At 38.1% G+C, this 24,281-nt stretch overlaps 1 protein-coding gene across 3 annotated transcripts in view; it reads left to right on the forward strand.

Moving 5' to 3' along the window:
• Window positions 1-24,281, forward strand: part of TMEM132D (transmembrane protein 132D) — a 260,656-nt gene that overhangs the window by 30,500 nt on the left and 205,875 nt on the right. The window lies entirely within an intron of this gene.

Below are 24,281 nucleotides of genomic sequence, written 5' to 3' on the forward strand. Positions count from 1 at the left end.
ATGTTATAATAATACAAAGTCAGATTATACTGTTTAGTTATTGAATTAATTTCTGGTATGTATAGACAAGAAAAAGTTGTGAAAGATATCTGCAAACTTGAAATGACAAGACAGTACAGATATTTGTTCCAAGTATGTATTTCCTTGTCAGGCCCAACAGATAGAGTTGTTATGTTACAGAGAAGTTCCATGGTGCCAAGCCATGGCATTAATAAGAATGACATAGCTATGCTGATCCAGGAATAAGAGAGGCAAAACCAGTAACTGTTATGACAGGCATAATCTAAGCTCCGTTGGGATTGCATTTAAAATAAATTTCTTACCGCATGACTTAAGTTTTTCTGTATAATAGTGGCTGATTGTCTCCCACTAGTCCAGCAAGGAGTTTTTAGATGCTCTCTCTCCCTCTTATTCCCTGATGCTTGCATCTCATTTTGCTCTCTTCGTGGTAGCTTTTTTCATAATACTTTGTCTTACTGCATCACGGTGATAAAAATGGGCGTCTCCACCTCCATATGGGCAGCAAGAACAGCTCACAAAATGCTCCTTCACTAGCCCATGAATGATTGTTTTCCAGTGCTAGTCTGTAAGCACAATGTTACTGATGTTCCTTGAGTCTTTATTAATCACAGGTCTGCCAAATCCAAGATTTAAAATATAACTTGGTAAATAGCAATGCTTTATTTTTATTCTTAACTGTGTTCCAAAGGCCAGACTGAGGAGTTCAAACTGTCTACTTCACAGCATGCAGTTTTCCAGTATTTATTTAGTGCAAAGCTGCAGACCGTACAAAGTAATCCCAATGCATATCAACTCACAAACAATTTTCTAAAGCATCTTTAATGTACAGTGTTACTGTACCCAGAGGTGTAGGAGAGCAGTATTAATGCAGGCATGATAGTTCTGAGTATTCATATGAGTCCTCAAGGAATAATGAACAGCTTGAAATAACAACCAACAAATTCTCCAGATGCTTTTTATCCATGTGTCGGCAACTGTGTTGATTCCAGATCAGTGCAGGGTATTAAGACATTTATACAATTGAGCTAAAAAGCTGCCAGGTTGTACAAGGATCAGGCTGGTAAAAAATAGGAGAGCTAAGTAAAGCCAACTAACTGTATTCTATTCATAAACTGCAGGAATGGAACTTCTTGATAAAATAATAGATTGTGTCAGCAGGAAGATTGTGGTTTTAATTTAGTATGTATACTGGGAAAGTTAAGGTATATGTAAGTCACTTGATTACCTGATCCCAGTATTTGACTATTTTGCTGCTGTAAAATCAGACTCCTGGCAGTAAGGCACAATTCATTTCTTAGACAATGGGGAAACACAAAGCTTTATTTTAAATGCAATCCCAACGGAGCTTAGATTGTGCCTGATATAACAATTACTGGTTTTGCCTCTCTTATTCCTGGATCAGCATAGCTATGTCATTCTTATTAATGCCATGGCTTGGCACCATGGAACTTCTCTGTAACACAGTGAATATATAGACAACTTCTGTAGCAATCAGTTATTGTCTTGGTTTGTATCATGGCACAAAATCCTAGACAAAGAAGCTGATCTGAAGTCCTTTGGATCCCTTTTTAATGGGCTGCGTGGAGATTTGGATCAGACTGTATTTTTTGATTGCATGTGTCAAAACCACACATGGCTGCATGAAATTGAGTTTCATCCAGCTTTTCTTGGAAAATCTTTGATAATATGAAATTCCCATAGTAGACCCAGATAAGATACTGACACAAACTCCTATGAAGCAAAATTACTTGTTCAGTTTTTGTAGCCACACATTTTCAATACATGAAACATTACACAGAAGGCTTGAAGCAGCACAATTTTTCAGAATCCTCCAATCCTGATTCTCTTTGTGTCAACAAGAAAACCACGGTGTTAATCATCTTCCTTAGTGGCATGTTTTTGCATCACCCTGAATTGGAGGTTTATGTGGCAATCCAGCAGTATGCAGTCTCAATTGAAAAAAAGAACGTAATAAAAATCTAATGCAGAAAAGTATTTGTGTAGGAATATGCTCTAAAATCTAAGCAACTATCTGCCAGGCTAAGGTAATTTTAATTGTAATTTTCAAGACTCCATTGCTTAACATGGGTTAATCCCACCTAGGGTTGTGCCATGGCAGTGGCTTGGAGTCAAGACTAAGAACTATAGCTACCCATTAGCATCAATCAGTGCAGCGTGTGTGCTGGTCCTGTTTGTGTAATTGCACAGGATCCCTCATTCTCTTGTGTTAACCTCTCCTGAAAATTCACCCAGAAGTGCAGCATTTTCATGAAGTTATGAAATGTCTTGAGATACAAGCTGTGTTTTCCTGGAAATGTGTCTGTAGCTATGGATGATTAGAAGCTGAGAATCTTGTCTCAGTACCTCTTTTGGAAAGTAGCTATAGGTACCACTTGGCCAAAACATCTTGAAAAAGGGGGTGGGGTGCGTTCTTTTTTTAATTTTTATTTACTCTTGCTTGAGTAAATATAGCACCTTCCACTGTTTATCCTTAAGCCATTAAATGTATTTCAGAATGTTCTGGTTACTCACACAGGTGCTGTCAGGTGTTTGAATGGCATGCATTTTACTTCAAGTAACAGTTGTCATCTGCTGTTCCTCTTTTTAAAAAGTCTGTCCACCAGTTAGGAAATGTAAAAGTATTTCTTTGATTTCATTGACCTAATTTCATTTTTAATTACTTTTCCAGCAGAAATTGAAATGAGGTAATGCTCATCAAATAGAGAGAGAAAACGAGCAAAAGAATAGAGATTAATTTTCTCACATTTATGCCTGAATCCTGATCAGTAGAAAACATTTTTTGAAGTGGATATTAGTTTTTTTGGAACTTCCAGGCTTTCCTGTCATGATAGAAGAGTAAACCACTTCTTCACAGGAAGGCATTGCACAGTTTTAGCTAGATACTGCACAAAGAAGGGCTTTCTACATAGTCACCTTTATCCCTTTCAGGCCTTATTTCAGCAGCATTATTTCTATGACAAATTTACTCCCATGAGTAGTTGCGTTGGCTTAAATTGAATGCTGTCAGGAATAATAACAGTGTGAGTAAACAATTGATTATTTTGATCCCTTCTTTGGAAAGTGAAGTGTTAGAACTGTTCCGTCTTAAGTATCTTTTCAGTGCTCCTTGCACTGTTCAAGTTACACAACACTACATAAGATTCATTATAACTTAATTATGGGGTCATTAGGTAGATGCTGTCATTTTGGTTATTTTACTAAGTTGTGAAACATATCCATTTATTATCTGTGGTATTGTTAAAATCAGAATGGTGAAGTGAAACCAAATGTAACATAAAAGATGGTTCAGAGCATAAAACTGTGGATCTGTGCCAGGAAAATGTTTCATGTAGCCTGGTTAGAAATCTCCCTGGGCTGTGTTCATGGCTGAGACACAATGGGAGAACTGTACTTTGGAGGTGATAATGAAGTCAGAGCTCCTTTGACAGATCACCACTGCATGCTGGCTTATGGTGGTTTTATCCTTTTCATCTCTTGAATTTTTCCAGCATGGAGAAAGTATATTTATCTACCTTTGTGTCTTTAAATATGATCCAGCTATTGCTTCCTTTGTTAATTAGCCTTGGTTTCCACAGCAGAGTGCTAGCAACAGCAGAATCTGTGACAGGGACTCAAACTTCCTAAGTGCTTTATGCAGCTAACAGTAATTTGTTCTGTTTCAAGCTGTCAGAGTGAGTATCCCCATGCAGGATGGCTTTTACCAGCATTCAGGAGCTTATTTACTTAAGTGGATCATTAAAGCAAGCTGCTGCTGATAATTTTCAACACTGAATTGACTGTTTAAGGGTATTTCCACATAACGAAGTTTGGAAACTAGGTTAGCTTTTGGGTTTAACTGCTTTTTTATAAAACTGAGGGTTTCTCTTTGTCAGCGAGCATATGTGCTTGTAAATGTTTTCTGTACTACCATTATATGCAAATCAGAGCAGTTTACATACAGCATGCCTTATACTAAGGTGCCTATTTCATTGTGGTGTCCTTAAACAGGGACAGAAGAAACCTCAGTTAAAGCTTTTTCCTCATCCTATTGTTTCTAGGGACATTTTTGTTAGGACCTCTTAAGTCCTGCCTTTGATTCTTCTTCTTGTGTATCTTTAAGTTACTGATTTCTTTATACCCCAGAACAGGACCTCCCAGTATCTGGTTATGTCAGCCGGTCCAGGCTGAGCTTCTGCAAACCTGCCCAGCTAGCTGGTTTCAGAAGTAGTAGCTACTCCTGTGTGGTTATGGAGATCTGCATGGACCAGGAAAGGAAGGCAAGCATGCAACTAACAGGATGCCAGCTTCAAGAGAAATAATCTTGCATCTCTGTGTAGTGATTCCTGCTATAAAGATATGTTTCTACTGTCTGTGCAGGTTATGTGATATCAACGCTTTGTTTTACATTGTGCATTTCATTTAAATACTATAGCTATTGCTTGGCTCTTTCCTGGTGAGCGCTTCTTTTTCAGGTCATCTGAGTAAGGACCACAAATCTGCACAATCCCATTGCTCACAGTGTTTCCATCATGTTCCATGTTTTGCTCCCTGGTGAAGTAAAAGAAGCTAACATTTAAGTTTTGGCCTGAATTCTACCATGTCCCTTTATTCCAATGAAATTCAGCCATCTTCTGTCTTGCTACTGTTTATTAACTTGGGTCTCAACTTTATGAAGTTACAACTCATTCAGGTTGCTCTTCCTTTGCACAGAGATCATGTCTTGATTTGCTGTACTCTTTGCATCTTGATAGGTTGTCTTATCATAAAATAATAGATCAAAAGTAACAGCTTTGACCTGTTAGGAAAGGAGTGTATTCCCAATGATGAGGGAAGACCTCCTGAGGAATGTGTGAAAGACAGCTCTGACTCATGCTTGTACTCTGCAGGTGAAACCTGCTGGAGAGCTTGACATGACGAATTCTATGTTGATTGCCCATGACATGCAGACTTCTTAGGGTGAAGAGAGGACTTCAATCAGTCTAGCACACTTCATCGGCATGTGCAGAGCTGAAAGGTTCTCAGTGCCCAAAGGAGAGGAGAATACCGGTGAACTGTGAAGGAATCAGAATAGACTGGTACCTTCTTGAGTGGCCTGGCTGACATCTGTTGGACTACCCCCAAAGTAGGGGCTTTGTGAGTGCGGTGGTCACAATCTGATTCCAGTTAAGAGCTGCTTTTCCAGCATAAGGCAGAAAGTATGCTTAGTCAGGTATTCCCAGGAGCATATTGACCATGTTTTACTTATTCCCTTGCCATTCTGTTACAGTGAGATGAAAAGCATTGTGTTCTTTACTCCCCTCCTCAGTGGTAATGAATCTTCCATAGTCTGTCAATGTTTGTGTCCTCTCCATTACTTAGAGACACTTAAGCAAGATAAACGGTGCTATGTAACATCTGTATAAGAATTCTAGTCATGATTTGTCTAAATGGGCAGGGCAGCTCCTGGAGTTACACGCTATCATCCACAGATCCTATTTCAATAGGAGTTTGAATTTAGCTTTTCACGTTTAAAGTGGAGCCCTACTCCCACAAATCTGGGATAAAGTGAAGTCTTTTGTAACATCTTTTCTTGAATGGTCATTTCTTGTGCTTCCTATTTGATAAGATAATGCACACTGTAAATTCTCCTGTAAGAGCACCTGTGTCAGTGTGAATAAGTACCCCAGAAAATTAATTTCTTCTGTATTAAGTGTTCAGATTTCAAGCTACGGAAACCTTCTAAGTAAAAGCTACTCAGTGCATAGTTTCTTTATTAGAAAACTGCTGTATCCACTCAATAATATTGTGTGGTTGCCGCCTGTTTAGATGAGCCCATAAATGAGATGTGCTGAATGTACTCTTTACACAGACCATTCAAATTAGCTGTTAAACTGCAGCCAAAACTTTAGAATGAACATCATTCACATGAATGGGAGTAGTTACCAGTTAATGCTTACACCTTGATCAGCAAAGGTTGAAATTCTGCCACCCCCTCTGAAATTTCTTGCAGAATTGAGTGATGTAAAGTTAGCAAAGGAATATTAAAATAAGGGGTACATTTCTTATTCTTTTACCTAATTGTGATACGTTTACCTTCTTTAGTTCTTTTCATCTTAGTTTTACATACAGAAAGAAATGCATGTATTAGTAAGTGCTCTTCTGCTCTTGATAGGATCATTTACATGCCTGTATTTGGTAAGCACAATAGCGTATTTTTGAGTAGGATATATGTAACCTTTAGGTATGAAGGCTGCAAATAGGAATTTGTTATGCTTTTTTTTTCTCCCCAGTAGTATAAAGTTTCCGTTGGGGTATAGGAATATATCACTTGATTTTTATAGTATTTTCCTTTAACTTAGTTTACAAAAATACCGTTTGGCTTTGTTATTGTCATGAAAACATGCTACTTCATCAGATTATTGGAACATTGTCAAGAAGGAAACATTTTTTAAAGGTTATTGTCTGTCTCTGATCAGTTACGCATGCAACTAATACCTGCAGACTGGAAATTGGTCAGAGATTAAACCTTCATATAGGCTAATGAACACAGGATAACAACTTTATTTAATCTCACCATAGTACAATGACGAACTAATGGATCTGCACTGTAAAAGACTGAAAATCATTAAGTACTTGAAACGATGATGTGAATTGCAGCTGAATTTTGGTCAAGAGACACTATCCATGCAACAGAGCCCCTGTGGTTTGTAGTTTTGGTTAGATTCTTTATCTTTAGATATTTTCTTTTAGTTTGCTGACTGCTTATGATTGTAGAATGCTAATGCTAAGAGGCCATTCCAGTTAAGGTTGAAGCAAAGAGGAGTTGTTTGTTTCTGGATCTTGACTCTATTTGGCCATAGTTTTAGGTTTGAGATAAAATTTCTTACATTCTCTTGAGATGCAGAGATCAAACATATGAGCAATCCTAGAAAAATTCCATTGTTTGGAGCTGCACTTAAATCAGAACATGATTTATGAAAATAGTTCAAGATGTGGTAAGTAGAATCTAAGTATGATCATGGAGCACTGTCAACTCTTTTAACAGTCTGATTTTGATGTCCCCTTATGCCAACTAAGCCTTACCGAGTTCATGGATTTACTTGGCTTCCTTGGAATAAATTTAGCCACAGCCAAGCTGCATGACACTGAAATCTCGTCACTAAAGTCAGAGGCAGGGCATGTAGCCTCAAAAGCTGTATAATTAAAGGAGTTGTACTTCGCTTTACTTCTAACGCTCTATACTAAGAAAAAACAGACTGCTATTCATGTAGATAAGAGGGAATAATAGCAACAGGTTTGGATTTCTTCACCTGCACAAAATTCTAGTTTGGATAGTGATTTAATTCTGTGTGTTACTTAGCATATTTATGATGGGAGTGTGTGTGTGTATATATGTACATATATACACCAGGAGCTGATGCTCACCAAATCTAGTGCTCACTAAAGAGATTAGTATATCTGACATTTGCCTTATTGGTGAACTTTATGAAATTATTTTAAAGGCAACATAAATACTTCTCCACCGTGCCTTTTAATTGTCTGTCATTCCAGAATTAATAGGCATTGGGCAGTATTAGGACTCTTGTAGTAAGATATGTAAGCTATCTATTGCTGGTACTGGAAAGTACACAGTGCTTAAGACCGCAGCTCTTTTATCTGCCCTGATGAAGCCAGATATCTTTACAATTCATATCAGAGCTTAAACTAATACCAAATGGACCAATTATTTTTGCTTTTGTTTTTCTGCTGGTCTTCTGATGATGCTATAGTAGAGCCAGCTGAAAATCATCATTATTCTAGCACTTGGTGTGGGATTCAGTGAAATACAGTTGAAACCATTCTTAAAAGAGTTTATTAGCTTCAAATACTTCATCATGAACTGTTACTCCATCATGAGCAGCAGTCTGTTACTTCCTCTGGTTTTTCAGCAAGCTTATGAGAATTTTTGGTGTTTACTTCTCCTTGCCTCCCCCTCTTAGGTAATGAGAAGCCTTTCCTACTCAGGTCTCAAATTGGCCTGTGCGCCAGTTAAGCTAATTGGCAGCATCTTTGATACACTTGCTAATTACAGCTGCAGAAATTTTCAGAGAACAACCTTTCTGCGATTTTTCCTTCAAGCAAAAAATGAAGAGCAATAAACCTCCACAACTCTTAACTGTTCCCTGTTAAGACTGTTGAAATGCTTTCAGAAGAATTTGGTAAGGTGACTCCCTGATTTCTGATTGCTGCGACCACTTAGTACTATTTGACTGTTTCAGTGAGGAGGTAGACACTTCGAAAGAACTCTCTAATAGGAGATTTTCCCATGAATAATTCTGGGCAGGTGGTGATGCCAGGAAAGGCATTACTGGAGCACATGGTATTTTGAGTACTCTAAGTGCATAAAAGATTATAGAAGGGTCTCATAAACTCATTTAACATAGACCAGCCTTGGGGTTTTGCTAAGTCATGCAATTAGCCAAACCATCCCTTGTTGTGGGTTCTAATTAAATACAGAGTTCCTTCCCTCAGTCCCTCTCTTCATATAAAGTGCAGCACATTGTTATCTGGTGACCTCGCTTGCCAGTTACGATAGCTTTGAAAGGACAATATATTAATGTAAAAGCTGCAAATCCTGTTTATAAAGGGAGTGAGTTGGTTTTGGTGATGGTTTAGTGGAGAGAGGAGAATTCTATTTATTTAAATTGAAGTATTAGTAAGAATTGGGAATATACCACTTGCCGTTACAGAAAAGAGCTGAGCTACTCTGGTCTATGAATGAGACTGACTTAATCTTTTGTTTTGTTTTTTGACCTAAGTGGGAGGAGAAAAAATGTTCATCTTTTGTTTTAACTCCGTGTTTCCTTGGGTTGCAGGTTTTATGCGTAACCCCTTTCTAGCTATCATTATTTCAGCTGAGCTGCCTTGTCTTATTTTCAATCCGTCTCCAAGTGCAGTTACCAGATCTAGTCTTCTTATAAGGAAGTAACTTGTTGCCTTGGGCCTTGTGACTAGAAGGGAATAATGTGTAAGCAGGGGTACATGTATAGAAAGGAAGACAATGACTTCTAACACTGTTGAAATGTCAGACTGTGACCTTTAAAAAGGCTGAAAGAAACCAGAGGGCATAAGCCCTAAGGGATGTTTCTGCATGAGCAAGGGTGGAAGTTGACTATTTTTCTATCTCTGAAAAAAAGGTGATCTGTTGCTGCTTTCAGTTATTCAGCCTGTGGAATTATACATGTTCCTAAGCAGAGATCACATTGTGCTCTGTTGAGGAAACAAGAAGAGTCCTATTTTTTCAGAAAGTAGAGCTAAAATTACTTGTATATTATGGTTGTGCATTCTCTGAAATGTAAATAATTTGAAAGATCCTGGCAGGATTAGTACTCTAAAAAAGAAACAAACAAAAGCAACAACAAAGAAAACAACAACCCCCAAAACAAAAACACAGATACCATGCAGATAAATGTATCTGAAATCTTTAGCTAACGTTAGAGAGAAGGGTTTTGTTTCACACAGTATTTGAAATACCGACATACAGCAGGAAAGTCTTAGGAAGTTACCTGTTCCATGCTTAGTGCTGGTGATAGTAATAATAGCGTGTTTCCTTGCATACCGTCCAACTGTTCTTCAAAATTAGCCTCTAGGTCCTGATGTGGTCATAATACAAGGCAATAGTGGATTTTATGTGATTTAGGGAAGCAACAGACAGAAAGACACATATACAAGCACTGAGATGCTCCAGGTATCAAGTGTTTACTTTTTACCTTGTACTGCAGTAACAACTGGATAGAATTTAGTTCTTTTGTGCTGAGGAAGTAACTGCATACACACGCAGCAGAGCCTTATCAACCTGAAAGGACCAGCCATGTGATTTTTTTAGCACACAGTCTGCTTGCACTGCTAATTCTCTTGGGGCAATCTGTGTGCTTTATCTGATGAACTTTTTATTAGGAACATTTCTGTAGATTATATGAGATTCATCACCTATTATCAGTGTCTTCTCCCAGGATATTACCAATGAATGTGATCTGTCTTCCTTCTTCAGGAGTAGTAAGGTACCAAAATGACTTAAGCTGTGCTAAGTTCTTCACTTCCAATCACTATGGTATCAGTAATGCTACTTGCAATTTACACAATTTAAAGCCCTCAAGTCTTAAATTTTGTATTTGGCACCTCTGAACCATATGTAATTTGGGAGAACACTTTGAATAAAAATGCCTTTGCTTTCCTTCACTTTCAGTAGTTTCTTCTGCTTGACTTATTCCTGGGTATCTCCTAAAGTGCCAGGCAATAAATGTCTATACATTCTGTGATTTGTTTAATCAACTCAATCCATTTTTCAATGACCAGGGAAGGGATCTTAAGTATTTGTAGACTGTATGCACAGATACGTAAAGAAGCTTAGCTTAATTTGTAAAACAAGAAATAGTAGCATAAATTAGATCAAGTAATCATTACTTTTCTGTTTACTCATATTAATTTATTTGGGTTTTTTTCCAAATAAACATTTAGTCCTTTGTTATGTAATAAACACAACAGCTGGTCGTGATTTGAGGAGCATGGTAAGTATGCATAGAAATATTTCTCAACTGTATATTCCATTTATCCAATGATTTGATTATTATCCAAATAGGACAATGAGACGTAGCTAGTATGGTTAAGAATGTTTCCCTTAAATGACTAATGCCAAGCTTTACATGACCTGCCTCTATTAAAAATGTACTAGATTAAAAAAAATGCAGTACATCTTTTACATGCCAGTTTAGTAGAAAGGCTGTGAATTAAAATGGAAACACAGAACAGCTTTCCTGTAAAATACTCAAGAAGTAAGATAGAGTTTGAGAAGAAAGGTTGGTGCCTTTAACTTTTTCTTTTTTTTTAATCTTTTAAAGGGTAACATAATCCATTCTTAAGGTTTCATTAGTTTTAGGGTTTTTCTTCTTCCATTTTGCAGTGATAAGGTGAAAAAAGGAATTTCACTTTGGATTTACCTGAGAAAATTGGTTTTGGGTTTTGATTACTTTAGCTGGGTAGCTGAAAAATCAGTTATTCACACAGATTTAGAGTAGAATATACCAAATTGTTGCATCAGTTGTATAAATTAGTCCAACTGAATAAAATGCAATGGCCAGTGCATGCTCCAAATACAATGTAAATCGGGTAATGTCTTTCTGCTGGTTTTCTGCTTGCAGACAGATCCTACCATCTGCTCTACTTAGTAGATACTGCTCTTTCTTTTGTAGACATTCAATTAGAGAAGTTCATCTTTTAATCTTTTATTTACAAGCAGTGATGTGAAGCGTCAGTCAGTTCTACAATTGTAGAATCCATTTGGTACAGACTTAATATATACAACTTAATATGTTTGCTTGCAGTAGGATTTGGTCTTAACTACACACAAATGTAGACACTAATAATGAATCAAACTGTTTCAAACGTGCATATGGATTCACTGAGACACTAACGGGAATAATTGTTTTGAATGCACAGAAAACCAGCTTCTAAGAGCTCGCTGTGACAGGGGCTTCAGTTTGTGCTCTTCATAGTTTGAAGACCTGCTTGGCAGAAAGTGTATCTAATTTGTTTTAAACGTAGGATTATTGTTTCTGAGCTTTCTATTGTATGTTTTTTTCACCAGTGCTTCTGAAATCTTTTGTTCACAGCTTTTCAGTCGGACTGGAATGCAAAACTATTCATGTCCAAGTATCAGGGATTTTTAAGTATCCAAGATAATTGCAGGTTAGGGGAAAATAATCTTGAGCTCTCAGTGTTTCTTGTGCCACTCCCCTGCAGTCTTTATTGCTGCTGAATTTTAAACATCCTCCACATTCACCAGGAGGAACTTCCCTGCAATTAAGTAGCTAGAGTTCTTGATTCCACGTGTTATGGCATCCTCCTTGGGGAAATCTGACTGTGACACTAAACATTCCAATTTCTAGTCAGGATTCAAGAAAACAAGGTGTTTAGCTGAAGCAGATTTTAATATGACCTTTATATTCTGCAAGGAGATGTGAAACTCGTTCAAAATTGACAGAACAAACTCCCAAAGAAGTGCCAAAGAAAACATTGGAGACTTTGTCAGACAGGGAAAACTAAAAAATTCTAGCTTATTTTTCTACTTTTAGGGTGTTTACGGAGTGTCAAATACTGTAGCATCTCTATCAGTATCAGCTTAATATGAAGCTACTTTTAAATAGGTATGAAAGACGATGATTTGAAAAGGTGGAATTGGTTTCTGAATAAGACTTCGGAGATTTGCATGGACAAAGAGCTTTTCTTAGATTTAGTTAAATGAATACTAGGTAAGTTGAGGAGTTCATGCCCTTTGGACTTTGCCTGGACAAGGAAAAAAACATTATGGGGCTATAAAATGATAATTTTAGTCATCTTAACTCTTTTGCCTATTACATTTCTGAGAAAGCTGAGAGAGTAGCACACTTGATTTATTTCCACAACAAGAACAGAAATAATTTTAAAGATACAGTAATGTGCCATGTAGCCATTAAATATATTTCTAAAGAGGCAAAATATTTAGTTACAGAATAAACTGCCAAATTGCAAACTGGCTTTGTTTTAAAAAAATAATAATTCATAGACCAATAGTAAGACAGACTTTCAAAGCTATTTTAAGTCTGAAAAGATGCATATGATGCATTATTGAATATTTGAAAATACTTGACCTCGTTAGTGACTTGCAGTGAAATTCTACTTGTGTCTTTAAGGTCTAAATACACTTGAAAATTTAACTACTAAATAAATAAATCAGCACTCTCCAAAAAATCATAATCTGTTGCTTCTCTCTCGGACGGGAAAATCAAGAGTAGTCTCTCTGAAGAAAGGTTTGGATGTTTGCCATGCTAACAAGCTATTGTTGCAACAGTGTGGTTGATATAGCTGTGCCTGGGCTAAGGCAAGGGTAAGCAATGAGCTTCATATTTGTGATCAACCAAGGGCTTGAGGTGGATGCAGGTTTCTGCGTGGTGGTGACTCCAGGAGCTAGCTGCTAGACCATCTGGAATGATCTAGCAGCCCCCTACCACTGGAAGGAGTTGGTCCTGTTCTCCAAGGGTGAGGCTCTGGCATGTGACTCCACCCTCCTGTGCACACTCTTGGCACTTCAGCCAACCTCTTACTGAGCCAACACAATGTGCTAATTCACCAGAAAATGAGCCAGGAAAAGGTAGATCAATTCTGCCAGTCTAGATGAACTGAGTCATCTCACCTGAAAGAAGAGATGACCACCCAGTTTACCTAGTGGGGAGAGCATGATTTTGCAACTGAGAGGAAGCAAGAGGAAAGAGAAGCAAGGAGCCACTTAATAGCAGCAAGTTTTAGACAGGATCATCTGTTCTGGTCAGTCACATTCTGGGAGTGGATTATCCTGGATACTCCTGGGCCTGTTAAGGCAGCTGAGCCACAGTTAGCTGCACACAGAGCTGCTTTAGTTAGCTCTGCAAAACTTCCTTTAGAAAAATACATGGATTCATTTTTCTTCTCTGACATACATAAACACACAAAATACTGTGCCTGATGCTATTAGAGACAGCTGAGCGTCTGTAAGCATACTACAGGCCTGCTAGAGGTTTGGTGTCGTTCAGTGGTCAGAATAAGACTCCTGAAAAACGGCCTGATGAGTTATTCTGATGTTTGTGTGCCTTTTTTCAGGCAAATTCTTTTTCTGAGAGACCTGAGCTTCCTACTTAGCTGGCAAGAAGTTGAAAAGAATTGGGAATGTGTCAGGGTTACAGATGTAAAAAGAAAAAACATGTGAAGGATGAAGACCTTGTGATTCAGAAGCTAATTATGAACACATCAAGAAGGTTCTTACTTATCTCCATTAATGAATATAGCCTTTGTATTTGGGGAGAGTTGGTCAGCTATCTTAGTGGTTGCTGACAGATTTGGACTGTACATGTTATTTTTGAACAGCTTTTCAGGACAGGAATTAAACCTTTGTTTCCTGAATCCTCTAAGCAGGAGGACCCTATGGATTCAGGACACTGTGCATTCCCATATTCATAGTGTGTCTGTACCAGAGACTGTAGTGAAGAACAGAAATACCCAAGAAGCAGTGTTAATTAACTCTAGCTGTGTTCCATGCTGCCAAAGTCAGATTCTTTCTTGTATCTGTTCTTATGTGTGTCAGTGTGTGTATATAAATATATACATATATATTTTTTTTTTTCTATGGTGTCCTCCAATTTCTAGACTTTTCAGGTGCAAACACCCATTCATATCTTCACTTTCTTCTGAGAACACGCTCAAATATTTTCAAGTTGCACTTTCTTTAATTAATGTAATATGGGTATGTATTTAGTGAAATATTGCTAGTTTTTTTACTGCATATGCCAACATTATGGTATTATTTAAATGAGACTTTAAATAAAAAATAGAATCTTTTTATCTTATTAGCAAATGTAGCAATAGAAGATCAGTATTGGAGTTGTTGGTTGTACGAATTCAGTGTAACAGAGCCTACAGCAAGATGTAGAGGCATGATATGGATAAACAGATTTAAAATTATTTTTAAAAAGCATACTCTGGAGGAGGGAGAATGATCAGCCAGCAGCCACAAACACTTTTGTGTTGCAGTTCACATTCCACTGGAATTGGATTAGGGTATATCAACATGGCTAGTCTCATAAAAGGCCAGCAGCAGAAACTGGCCTATTACTTTTGGTGAATCAGGTGTTTCTTTAATGCTTGGGAGTTTTTTCCTCCCATCAGTAGCAGCCTGGTAGCAGAACTGCAGCCTCTGTACAGTCCCTGGTATCTTTGCAGAAAATGAAGGGGGAGTTCTGCAGACATTGGAGGAAGAATCTGATCGACATCTGATTGTCTGAATAGAGTCTGTTTTAAGCAGTATATAAAGCTGTTGCATGTGCAGTCCTGTATTTCTTCTGGGTCTGTCATGCAGAAGTTCACAATTGATGTTGGGCTCCTTGCAGTGTGCAATCCCCCACTACTCAGCCTTACTTTCCTTTTACTGAATTTTTTTATTATTTCAGCCTTCGAAGTTTGTTGCTATTTTTGGCTTGTGTGTATGTGTCTTTTTTGTTTGCTTTTATTTGTTTTATAAATATTTATAATTTCTTTTTTATTCTGCAAGTAGAGGTATAGGAGGTGAGGGGGGACAGAAAGAGAGAAACAAACTATTGCTATTGAAAGCCTGAGAAAATTTTCATTACGTTAGACCAGGGGTCCTCAAACTACAGCCTGCAGGCTGGATATGGCCCGCCAGGTTCCTCAATCTGGACCCCGGTACTTACAGACCCCCCCCCCCCCCCCCCCCCCCCGCTGGGGTTTTGGGGGGGAAACCAAGCAACTGCAGATGACCTCCTGCCACTTCATCTGCATGGCGGCCCCCTGTTTAAAAAGTTTGAGGACCCCTGCATTAGACACTGAACTCCTTGTCTCTTAGTTCTTTCACTATTAGGTTGCCTTGAGCCATAAGTGGATAGCACCTAGCCTAGTACTATTTTCATTAGAGATTCTGTCTTTTTATGGTTCATTAAATGAATGCATCAAAATTGCAAAAAAGGCCAAGAGAGTGTGTGTGTCAAGGTGGTCCAGGGAGTTATTGATGAAAGCTCACTGCTGTAGGCAATGACACACTCAAGGGAGTGATGCGTCTTATCATGTCTAGCACCTTTAGCGCCTTGCATTACATGCAGTTGATGGGACTGGGGACAGCCCTCTGTGTGATTATTGATGTTTTGAATCTGGAATGTCAGAAAAAATTTTCCTAGCTACTCTTTCCCTATCACCCAGTAGTTAACATGACTCTAGGTTTGGGGTTTTTTTTCCTGTTTTTCTTACTGTAAACTTTGTGATGCTCATCACTGCTTTGCCCTTTTATGTTCAGGCTGACATCAGATCTTGTGTGAAACAGTGCCTTATCCTTTTATCTTAATGCTTTTCTCTGTAATTATTACTTTGCCTTTTCAGGTGAGAACTTGCCTTTGTTAAGACGATCTTTCTCTGATCATGTTTGTATCGCTTGGTAATATAAAGGTGTATGTGTTCCTCTGCAGCCCTTTTATTTAAATTATTTCTTTATTGGTCTGTCAATGTGAATAATAAAATAACTTGCTCATCTCTCTCCTAATGAATGATGAGGTGTAGTCTGTCCTGACATCAATGATTAAAACTTTAATCATTAAAAAAACTTTCCTCAGACTTCAGTAGAACAGGATATTCAAAGAAAATACTGTGTCATCAGACTATAGTGCTGCTGTCAAAAAGGCTTTACCTGGCTGATAATCAGGCCCATTAAGGCAACTGGAATTCCTGGATTGATACAGCAACTGGGAGTACAGTCTGCATCCTGTAGTGTGTATCAGGGATGAGCACTTACAATCACATCAAGGCAAATAACAAGAGTTAAAGTATGAAAAGTGCTGGATAAGTATATGGCCTTTAATGATGATTGGAGTCATGCACATAATAAGGTTACGCAGATGGCTGCACTCACTGCAGACATGGAGGCATAGAAATCCTTTGATGTCGTGATTCAGCTTTCAGACTTGGCATTTACGGCAGTCCACAAGGAGTTCCTGACAGGCAGGCTTGTGAAATTGATAGAATAATTTTGATTTTAGTTTATTGCCTTGCTTTTCAAGCATCAGCTGATGGCTTGTGTTAAGACTGATGATTGTTTCTGTGCTGCTTGTTTCTTTGTCTGGTGGAGCAAGAGCTCCCTTTCTAGAAGACCATTTTCTGAATGTTAGTGACATCTAAATTTTTCTGTAAAATCAAACTCGCTGTGAGAAAGAGATTATGTGGAAAGACTATATATTATAAGTCATTGTGGTCTAGTAACATCCCATTGACAAATAATACTGTCATGGTCACAGCAGTTGAATAGTCCAGTCACACACTTGACAGTGGTACTTGCTGTGGGATACAGTGATAGTAGGTACAAAGTGTATCATCCAGATTCACTGTCCTCCTTCAGGTAAAATCAGAAGTTTGAGCCAGAGTCCTTGAAACCCTTAAGCGACAATTCTTAGAGGTGAGCCAGATGACACACCACTAAAGATGGAGTAGATTTCTTAGTTGAGGATCACTCTGCAGATGTATTTCTTGTTTTCTGATTCAGCATTGTATTTGGAGACCCTTCTGGGATGAAATTTCATACTGTATTTCATTAGAAGGTTTTATTCCTTTCCCACTCAGGTCATGGAAGCTTCTGTGTGGAGCTAGTAAATTGCAAGATGGACTACAAGATTGTTAAGAGGAAATACGTAGCAGGATTGATAACACAGAAGCAAAAGTGGCTAAGATGTGCTTTGCTGGGCCGACTGTAACACTGCCTCTTGCAAAGGAGTCCAGCTTCTGTTGTAGCAAAGCATTAACTGAATTGCCTTTCTGCACAAGAATAGTCTCATGAAGTTTAAGCTCATTGTGTCGGAGTACTTCCTTGCAGGACTCAGCACTTAAAAAAATCTTTGTTTCTGACTGCAGTAGCTATGCTTGATAATTTTTGTAAAAAGAATGGTTTGCAAATGTGCATTCCTCTTAGAAATGATGGTACAAATGATTTGCATCTGTTCAAAAATTAATTTGGTTTATTGGGTATCTACTTTGTGACTGTCACTTAACGTGTGTTGCACTCACTAACAATACTCCAATGCTTTAAAAACTCTCTTAGGAGAAATGAGGATTTGCCTTTTTTGTGAAGAAGCTCTTCTACATAGTCTGTGGCCTCGGTGTTCAAGTAATCTTTCCCTTGCTTTGTAACAAACTCACAGACTTGCAGAGCTGAACAAGAGTTACTGCAAGTTGAGGAAAAAGGGGGATGTTGGTAGGTTGAGAACAGTGCTGTTCTCAGAGAATGATAATTTTCCAAGGATGAAATAGTTACAGGGAATGTTATAAAGTGAAGCACACAAAGCAGTCTAAAATGCTAATAAGGAAAGGACTTAAAAAGAAGTGGGTGACTTTTGGCTTTGAAGCCATTTTCCTTTTTAATTTGCCACAGATAAATGCATGACTTGGGTTTCAGGGTTCTGGTTTTGTTTTCCTATTTGTGACACATCGATTTAGCCTTATTGCTGTTCTGTTGGTACTTGAGCTTTAGAATGATGGTGTTTGTTACCAAAAGCATGAGATTTTTTTTGGAAACTGCTCTCTAATGATATGACTAGGAGGAAAGATTAGGGTTCCTGATGCCAGATAGGCTGGATTCTTTTATTTCTGTACTGGTATGGAAGGTAGATGCTGATACTCCTTTTCCAAGTACGTGGGTGAAGACTGATGGGAAATCAGTGCTCCAATGTGAATAGTGATAGTAATGAATCAACTGTTATTTCTGCCTTGTGTTACACAGCTGTATAGAGAATAATGTGAACACTGAACATTTTTACACATAATAATGTCTTCATAATTAAATACTTGTAAGAAGTAGGTCATATTCAGTATAGGAAAACCTACCTGCTGCACTGTTCCTATGAAACATAGGCAGGAGCTTGCCATCTCACTCTATGTCTGTGCTGAAGATGTGATGGCTCAACTTCCTCTATTACTTGCTTGTGGCAGAAATGTTGAACAAGAGTTTTCTTTTTTTGGCTGATGTGACAAAGTAGTGGAAGAATACAGGAAAATCTGGCTTATTTAGTCCTCATCCTCTACCCCCACCCATCTACCTGCTCCTTACATTTTCAGGTTTCACTGTTGAAAATCTTTTTGGAATGTTCATATTGAATACTGACTACAGAGAGGAATTTGTGGTTTATGACTTGTTTCTAACTCTGAATACATGCTGGCTTTATGACTTTTGGTAAATCCCATCACTATTTTGGCATCAATTTTCACTTCTTAAAACCTTGTCTATTAACTAAAATCTTAGATTCTTTCAGGCAAATACTGCTCCCTCTGATGAAGTTTGGTTTTGGTTAAGGCTTCTGGCCACAAAAGCATTAAAAATGTAATGATATAATTAAATTCCAAAATCAATGCTAAAATGAGATGATAAGTAGGGAAGATAGCTAGCCTGTCCAACTAGATACCAAGCGATTCACTTTTGGATGGATATAACATAGTATAAGCTAATAGAAAATTAATTCTCGTAGCTTTTGGTTTTATTTCTTGTCAGGAAATAACTTCAGCATGCAATTTTCAATGCGGATATCTGTAAGATAGATTGATGTGTTTATGGCATCAAATCATTAAAATACTTTCCTGACTCTGTGTTACTGCACAGGTTAGGTGTGTTGCTGCATGAAAATGGTTTCAAAGAAAATAATCTGCAGTAAGATCCTATGTGGTTTTGCAGGTTTCTGATCACGTGGTGCACTGTGGTTCTTTCCTGTGGGTTTAATTTGTTGCCCTCCAATGCATCTGAGCTATTAGTGTTCTTTACAGCCTCTTGTACTGTGCAGTTCTCCATCTACAGTGGTCCCTCCCTCTGGACTTCTGTTGAGCACTACTGCAAAGTGTAGCCAAGGAAAACTTCATTGCTTTTAAAAAAGCAAAATGAGCAACTGCCATAAAGCCTGTATTGCCTTTCTGTCTAAGATCAAAACCTCCCATCAGTTTGTCACTGTGTCATAAAGCTCTTCTCAGTAAAGCATAGCACTTACAAAAGCTTGAAAATGCAGTGCTAATTGTTTTAAGAAAATCAGCACTGCCACAAAACTGGCAAAAGAGGGAACACAGTAAGTCATCATTGGAAAACTCCAGTTTTGTCTGTTTGTGTGTAGGGGCTGCTCAGAAAGATGCTTGAACCTAAGGAAGGAATATGACAAGCAGCCAACAAATCCTAAAAGATTGAAATGGTCCTACTCAGATATTCATGTAACAGTCTTAATTGACTCAGTCCTTTCTAAGTGATGTACTGAGAAGAGTAAATCATCCCTCAGTTAACAACTGACTGAGATACACCTGGGCATGGCATTCACTGTGTAAATAGCTTAAACAGCCTCATTTTTGAGCATCAGTGGATTCAGCCATTTAATTAGGTTAAGACCAAAATGTCTTGATTTTCCAAAAGTGAGCATGAAGTTTTATCGGAACCGTTAGTTTCTCGATCTGGAAATAGATCATGCTTCCAAATTTATTCTTTTTTTCCCTAGAGATTTTGGCTAAAAATATTGCAATGCATAACAGAGCTGGGAGAGCTAAAGAGTTCAAAAGGTCCAAGGAGATCAGCTGAAACTAACTAAAAAGGTCAAATTTCTGGCCAGGCTGAAAAGAACCACTTATCTCAATCCCCAAGATACAGCAACAAACTTCATCTATCACACTACCAGTCTAAGCTTGCAGCTGGTAAGGCAATTACCCGAAGAAGTTGTTCCCTTCAATCTACAAGAAAAAGGCAACTTTTTTTTTTTTAATAGTAGCATTATCTAATTGATTGTAAGAGTGTTTTATTTCTCATGAATGCTGGATGATTGTGGATTGAATAGTTTTAAAAATAAAGTAACTGTTAGGACAGTGAAGGCCCTAGTATCTGGCAATATAGAATGAATTTAGTGGTCTGGCAGATTTCTTCAGTTTTCTGAAGCCATGGTCAATGACTTTACAGTAAAACTGGGCTGTGAATAGTGCTTTTTGTTATTGACTGAGAGCTGTTGTTACACAACATTAAAAGAAATAAAGATTTAAGATTTTTACCCAGTCTGCAGTACAAAATTAGGAGCCTAATGAGGAAAGCAGTATGACCTTTAGGAAGGTAGATGCAGCATGTTTACAGTGTCACATTCAGGGATATATCATGTGCGCTAGCGTTGGGTGTGTGGAGGGAGACTGAATGTGCTGCCTTTTCCTAGGACTTTTTTTTTCCCCCCCCCCAAATTCACTGACCTGCAAAGAATTTGCTTTTTCTATCCATGACAAGTATTTTTAAAGGTGTCAGTCAGGGAAGATTTGCTAAAGAGAAAGGAAAGAAAACCACCCTCATACAGCACCCTTTCCCAGGTAGCCACTGATTGAAATCCTCAACAAACCGTTCACAGCAGAAGAGGTCAAATACAGATGTAGTTTTAAAGGATTGAGAAATAGTAGCTCCTGGCATAAGCACAGCATCATAATTAGATTTTATTGGTTTGCTTCAAACTGTTTGGGACATCTCCTGAATCCTGTTAACGCCACTCTGCAGTTGGAGTAGTTACTTTTGGCCAGACCTTGCAGTGGAGCAGCCTACTCCAGCTGAGGGTCAGCCCCTCGAGATTCAGTAGCTAGGTGAGGCATCGCTTGCTGTGGTCCTCTGGAAAAATCTGGTTTTTTCCTCTGCAGTGTCTCAGCTTAAGATAAAATGATTTTGCAGCTTGCTACAAGTGATCAGTTCAAAGTTGAGCAGATCTCTATGGATCATAGGGATCTATCCTTATACGGATAGATTAAATTCCTCAATGCTTGGTTTAGTCTGGTACCAACCACTGCTTTTGTATTGACACAGAGTATGACGCGCTCTGTGCCATACATCCACACAGAGAACAAGTAAGGCCTAGTTAATGTACTGTATTCTTGCACTTAGTTATTCTGCTGCCAAGTTCCCCATGTAGACAAGCCTTCAGGTTTATAGTGGTAAACTGCAGTTCCTGAATTGAACGGTCTATTTTTTTTTTATTGATGTTGTTTCCTTAACAGCGCTTAAGTTACCTATCTTTTATTTTGTTTGACATCCTAAAACAGAGAATCACTGTGTGATTATTGTCTTATTTATTCAGGTGGCTTATTCCTGGGGAATTTTGATTATTATAGTATAGATCTTATGTAATATTTAGGGTAGGTACACATCTTCAGAGCTCCACTTTTATGCTGGGTTTCACCCAATAACACATAAAATTGTAATCTTCTGCAATTCTGCATTTATAAAAACATACATAATTTGTACGAAAACAGTCATGGTTGCAGTTAAGGATGCTGATAGTTTTTGGTTTTAGTTTCCTATCCTTCAGAATCCTTAATAAACTTTTATGGTCGAAATCCAGATAGTACTGCAGAGCTCAGTGTAGTTTTTGAGAACTGTTTTCTGTTTGTGCTGATTATAACTCTCCCCAGATAAAAGTCTAAAATAGTTTGATTTTTTGGCCTTTGGCTGTTTGGAAAGCTGCTGTCAGCTTCCAGCATAAGCCAATTTATATTCAGTGCACATCGACAGCTTGATGATAGGAGGAAGTGCAACAGTGATCAGACCAGTTTGCCATTGCCCCAAAATTTCAAAACCAATGGACCACGCTCTATCTGGTGAGATTGTTTCCTTTTTTTAATAGGCATTTCACCTTCAGGGTTTTTTCATTTGTGTTGCTTTCTTATTCCAAAGAGTCATTGATCTAGAAACTCTGAGGAATGTTGTCCTGTGGAGATGGGGAAAACATATGGAAGATTTTTAATCCCTTAGATAATTAAACACTAAAATAAATGATTAAAAAAATATTAGTGAAACACTTTTAGTTTTAATATAAAAATAATGTACTTCTCCCTGTGGAATGCAAGGGAGGGAGCTGTAATCAAAAGAAGGGAAATAAAAAATTGAATACCTTGAGCTTTTTTCCCACTGTCTGAGTTGCCTTCTTGATGCCTCACTGTGTTTAATGGTGCTTTGCCAAGCTGTTGGGAGGTGTATAAAATGAGTGTGGAATTTATAAATGGGACATTAAATGGAGGAACACTGTTATGGGCTGGATAATCTGAAGAGTACAACAGCAGAACAGATTTTGCCTTAGGGCTGGACAGGAGAGATGGATCCTTGCAACTCTTAAGTACTAGCAAAGCCATTTAGAGTTGTTAGAAATCTCTATTAGAGGATTATCTAGAAAAATGTTTTCAAAAACTTCATCTGCTATCAGTGAACATCTGGAGAGAGAGTGGGAGTTGAATGCTGAAAAGACCAAGACTAAAATAGAGGTTTTTTTTAATTCAGAGTCTCCGCAGTTTACTCTTGATTAAAAACAAGCAGAAAAGCCTTGTGTGTGACTTCCTCTAAAATAAAACAAGATCTAAGCTGAGTTTTTCAGCTTTAGGGATCAGGGGACTTCAGCCTTTTATTGCTGTTGCAGTTTACAGTCCCATATGATAATGTGTGCTGAGGCCATTTTCCCAATTCTTCAGATGGAACTTATTTCAAATTCTAGTTGGGGTTTAAGAGTTGACATTACTTTAATTTTTTTAAAAGTAAGGGTTTATTTTGATCGTTGGGAGAGGAATTTCATTTTTTCAAGATTGAGAGAAAGATATCCAAAACTGTGAAACTCTTCTCTGCAATCTTTTCTTCCTGACCCCTTTCATTCTAAGAATTGTGCCTTCTGCCTTACAGCTGAATGATATCCACCCTTATCTGGGGTTTGTTTGTGTTTGTTGTGTTGTTGTTGGTTTTTTTTTTTGGGGGGGGGTGTGTGTGTTATATTTTTTGGTTTAGTTTGTTGGTTTTTTTTTTTTGTGGTCGTCCCCCCCCCCCCCCTTTTAATAGCAAGCTGATTTTGCTTTTTCCGTATAGAAAATTCTTTGCTCCAGTTTTCTGATTTGTTGGTTTGCATGACATTAATGCCTGAAGACCTTAACTAAGATGACAGCCTCGTTATTGTCGTTGGTGCTCTTATATAGACAGTAAGATGAGTCTGTTGAATTTGCAGTCTACACAGATCAAGGGTGAGGGGAGAGAAATAGTTGGACAGAGAACAGCAGCACAGCATAAGCAACTTGTCTGAGATTGGGCAGAGTCTGCGGCAGAGTGAGATCTCCTGCTTTAACTGCGTTGTTGTGGAGGTGCCATGATTCATGTGCTGGTTATGGGTAGCATTGGTGTGGCTTCCTCTCCTGCAAAGGTGAACTCCCCTTTCAGGTTGTGCAGGCTCTAGGTAGAAAAGATGGTTTATTGCTGAGAGGCATTTTCCAGATTTGTTTTTGGTGAATGCTTGCAGTCTGAAACCAGAGGATTCTAGGAACTAACAATATCTTCCCATAGAATTTGAAGGTAACAAGCCTCTTCTGTTCTAGTACTTGCGATGAATTGCAGTGAATAAGTGGTAGATTGGTGTTTAGCAGTAACTGACATCAGTTAGGCTGGTACTTGATGAACAAATAAATATTTAAGTCAGATGCCAAACAAAAAATAAGGACAAATTAAACATTTGTGGACTAGAGCTTGGGAAACTGGGTTGCTTTTGAAAATTCTGTCTGTAGTTACCCTTTGTCACTCTTCTGAATAAGGGTAAGGATTTGAATTTGCTATGGAAAAAAAATGCAGTTTATTTTACAATTAGGGTGTTAGGGTGTGAAGACATAAGCACGAAGGTCCAACATTCAAACGGGAAAGGTCATACTGTATTTGCATCTGTATTTTTTACCAGTGT

The sequence above is a fragment of the Falco biarmicus genome, chromosome 1, assembly GCF_023638135.1.
Source record: "Falco biarmicus isolate bFalBia1 chromosome 1, bFalBia1.pri, whole genome shotgun sequence".
Taxonomy (NCBI): Eukaryota; Metazoa; Chordata; class Aves; order Falconiformes; family Falconidae; genus Falco; species Falco biarmicus.